This window comes from Lactuca sativa, chromosome 3 (genome assembly GCF_002870075.4).
Source record: "Lactuca sativa cultivar Salinas chromosome 3, Lsat_Salinas_v11, whole genome shotgun sequence".
Lineage (NCBI taxonomy): Eukaryota > Viridiplantae > Streptophyta > Magnoliopsida > Asterales > Asteraceae > Lactuca > Lactuca sativa.
In genome coordinates, this window is record NC_056625.2 from 306,593,300 (window position 1) to 306,598,111 (window position 4,812).

Below are 4,812 nucleotides of genomic sequence, written 5' to 3' on the forward strand. Positions count from 1 at the left end.
GAGTCGCTACCCGTAGTTGTTTGTCGTTGTGTGATTCTGGGGACGGAATCATCCTAAGGGGGAGAGAGTTGTAACGCTCGTGTTTCTAGGCTAGGCATTAATATTGACATAATGGTCTAGGTTAACCATTGTAACTCATTTAGAAGAAATGAGAAGGAATTATGTGAATTTTATGTGAATTATGTGTTTTATGCTTAATTATTAGGGTTTAATTAATTAAAAATAAAAATAAGCATCAAATTAAAGTGTGAGATAATCCCGATATCTTTACATAAAGTTGTAGTGCTCGAAACAAGGATTTCGGGGATATAAAGAATACCAAAATCCGAGTTATAACGAAGAAGTTATGACCTGTTGAAGTTTCGCGACAAAACCGGCACGGTGCTGAATGTCATAAAAAGTGATTTTTTGATAAACTACTTTTTAGCCTTAGTAATCTAAACGAAAGTCGTAGTATTCATTAAACCGAGAAGTTCGATAAAAAGAACGCCCAAATCTGACTTCGTATGAGCAAGTTATGATTTTTCGAAGTTTCAGCGTAGCAGTAGACAGCTAAAAACTCGAATTTTAGATCGAGCGATTTTTAGCCGACACAACCTAAACGGGAATTGAAGGTCTCGTCATTAGGAGCACAACGGTAAAAAGTCTGACGAAAACGGACGTCGGATGAAGAAGTTATGAATTTTTAACGGATTTCCTGTCCCGGTCTATTAAAATAATAATATAAAATTTAAATTCAAAATTAGCCGACGAAGTCTAAACGGAAGTTGTAGATCGTAATTTTAGCTGCGTGCATATAAAGAACGTTAAAAACGGAGCTCGTATGCGAAAGTTATGAATTTTAGAAGTTTTGGCACGAAAACCGAGAAATTTCGCATAGTCACAATTGCCACGTCACCCTCGCTTAGAATGTGACACGTGTCCTGCTGAGTCACCTGGCCGCTGAGTCACCAGGCTGCTAAGTCACCGAGGCTGCTGAGTCATGCGAGCCACGTGTCCTCTTCTGATTCGACCGAGGAGGAGGCCCAATCCGAAGCAGCCAGCTCCCCAGCCGAAGCTTCGCCCAGCTACCGCGTGTGTCCGAGCCTCGCATAGCCTAGCTCCGAGTCTCGCAGGTGCGCCAGCAAGCCGCGGTCCACTTAGAAGCCGCCAGCGAGCCCTCGCATGTGCGAGCCAGGTGCGAGCCATGCGAGCCATGTGCGAAGCCACCCCCTGCGAGCCGTCGGATCTCCGAAGCGTGCCATCTTCTCAGCTGTTGGATCAAACTTCGGACCCTATAAATAGAAGGGTACCTGCGAGGGTTCCCGGTTACTTTTGTAATTTTCCCACTTTTAGCCCCTTTCTCCAAATTTTCTTCATCTTAACATCCCGCAAAGCCCTGGTATTGATTGTAAAGCCTGGAATACCCCACGAAGTGCCCGAGAAGCCCGGAAAATTTATCTTTTCGGTTTCGAAGCCCGACCATTCGCAAAGCCCGGTTTCTCAATAAAAATCCCGGTTTTATTAGAAACGATCGTTTTAGGAAACGAATTGCTGCCCGATTTTCACCAAAATACGTGAGTGTGTAGTTATTTTCAATTTACACATAGATATGATGTATTTATCTTGAAATACGTGTTATGTGTAAATATATTAATTGTTTGATTGAGGTGACTGTTGAATTGATGTTTTATACAAGTTTTAAACTGTATATGCTTTTTTTCTACAAAATATGTTGGGTAGAACATGGGTAGATGAAATAGTGGATATGATGAAAGGTGAGTTGGATAAAGGAGATGATCAATAATATTGATCATGAGTTGAGCGTGAGTGGTGAAAATTTGAGAGAATCACTTACCCAAATTGTTGGCCCCCGACATTCAGCGGTGTATGGATGTCAACCATGGACTATTCTAGACAGTCTATGGAACACTAGCAGGCCCGCAACCTGTAGGTGTAATGAACTATATGGTCATTTGCTGTACTCTAAAACCCATTGACATGTATTGGAGGAGAGAACACCTGTAAATAATACTGTCGATAAATGAGAGCTATGGACTTAGCACATGTTGAATAAACTTTGGCAGCTATGGAATTAGTGCCCGTTGTATAAACCCCAGTCACGAGGTGACTTTGTGTCTATTCCTTATGATGAATCCTTAGGAAGGAGTGATAGTTGATTCTTAGGGTAAACCCTTAAGAAATAAATAAAATAATGGGGTTTGGGGTAGTTAGGTTGATTGATTGATGTTTAAACATAATAAGTTTATGTATTGTGGGTTGAAAACCCTATATGCTCACCAGGCTTCTAAGCCTGACCCACTCAGCTGTTTATATTACAGGTAGAGGACCCCGAGCATAGTCGGATGATGATGATGAGTGAATTTTGGATTATAGTCCAGTAGTTACAAATAATTGTCGCAAGGCTTATAATGTCTTGTTTATGCTTTTGATCTGTATTGGAACATGACATCCCAAGGTTTTGATATAAAAAGAAATGATATATTTCTTAAAGAAAGGTTTTGACAAACTTTTATCATATTTTGTTTTGGGGACCAATTCCGCAACATCTTTTATAAAGATTTCTCTGATTTGATTTTTAAAAAAGCATAAATTAAATCGGTATTTTCTGGCCGAGTAATTAGAGGATGTCACAGTTGGTATCAGAGCATTAGTTTAAGCGAACTAAGAAATTGTAGAATTTCTAGACTTGAACTTAGAATGCTAAGTGATGATTGTGAGATGAGTGTCTACCATATTTTAGACACGAGAACTAGTTTATTTTAGGGAAGATGCCTAAAATTTCCTTATGTGCTAAATGTTTTGTGTTATAGCTATAATAATGCTATTATTTGTTCGGATCTATGGTCTGTTGCCGACCGGATCTGGAAACCTTATGTGTGTAGGATTCTAAACGTATGACTACGATATTGGAACTAACATATAAACGTTTCGAAGACTTAACATCTAACAAAAAAAATGAAGATCTAAATTCACCTACGATTGTTGTATAGATCGAAATGCCGAGTACTCAAAGTGGGTTCGGAAGTGATAATCCATAGCCTGAGCCAATCACGATGACTGGAGTGCAGGCAACGGTACGTATGATGTTAGGTGAACAGATGGAAGAAACAAAACGTTTACTTCAACAATGTAAGGATGAACTTATTGTGCCAAAAGGTCAGACATCTGTTCTTGAGGCAACTATTAGGGCTGCTAAGTCTATTGAGGAAATGATCAATGACACAACCGCCAACAAAGTTGAAGTTGGCAAGAAGAGGAAATTTGAGGGGTCTTCAAGGCCCAACAAGAGCAACATATCCTCAGAGTTTGGCAAAAGAAGAGATAAAGAAAAATGGTGCGGGAGGTGCAAAACTAAGCACTCTGGGAATTGTGACGGGAAGGTGAAGTGCTTTAAATGTGGACAAATAGGGCATTATGCCAATAAGTGTATGATTCCCAAGGAGGTGTGCTACGGATGTAAAGAAGAAGGCCATATTTCTAAGAATTGTCAGAAGAACAATGAAGTAACAAGGCCATGTGCACCATCAATGCCAAAGGAATTTCAGGATATCCTTGAAGAAGCGATTAGTAACACTAGGAAGTAGAAGTTAAGACTTGATACCCGAAGATCAAGTTACGAAGTAGTAATGTGAATAGTAACAAGTAGTTTAGCCTATGAGAGGCATAATATAGGGTAAACTTGAACCTTTGTGTAATCGTTTCAAGGAAATAAAATAAACCCTGGTTTTGTCGTCTGATGAATAGAATGGCTGGTGTAATTTTTGAAGTTGTCCCAATCATCTGGAATTTCCATCACCAACCAAGTTGAAGTAGAGTTGATCATTGAAGATACGCGTGAAAGAAGTCCTAGTGGAGTCTAGGAAAATTTTATGATTAATTGGAAACATTTGTATGTATTAAATTGTTTTGTGATTTTAGGACTTGGGGACTGTGAGATAGTACTTGGGACGAGTATGAGTAGGTGGGAATAGTAGTAGAGATCTATACTACTGGAAGCATAGGACTCGCACTTGGATCAGGGAAAATCACAAGGTTACCAGGAAACTATTATTTGATTCCGTCTTGTTCTAGTCTGTCGTTACCATCGTTTCGGTAATGACTAAGAAGATGATTGTTATTCCGACCTTAGAGGTCATATCAAATTGAGTCCGACTACGATGAGTTTATTATGTGGTTCAGAGAACCAAGTTCGATGTAACATTTGACTTAAACCAGAAGATTGAAATGAAAGATGATCAAAGCGATCAATAGAAGTATCGCACTCATTGTTAAAGAAGTTGGTAGTTAGAAATGATACATTTTGAACGGTGATTGTATCGCATTAGAACATGAAGGAAGGTGCAATTTGTTCTTAAATTGTCCCTAGGAGATCTGAGTCTAAGTAGTGCAGTATACAATGATAGATCATTAGAACATGACCCATCGGTCTGTTACAATAAATACTTATTCCAAGAAGAAGGAGGAGTCCTCAATAAGGATTTATTTTGTAACTCGAAGGTTACAATTGAAAGTCCTATGGAGATCTGAAGCTTTTTAGGATTAGCTGGATATTATCGCTGATTTATCCAAGGATTTTCTTCGATCGCGACTCCATTGATAGCTTTGACCCACAAAGGAGCTGTCTATACATGGAAAGAGAAGCATTGGAAGCTTTGAGAAGTCAAAGAAGAAGTTGTGTGAAGCACCGATTCTTTCATTACCCAAAGGAGTTGATTACTTCACAGTTTATAGTGATGCCTCTGGAGTTGGATTAGGATGTGTTCTGACCCAAATGGATAAGGTGATAGCATATTCATCGAGGCAATTGAA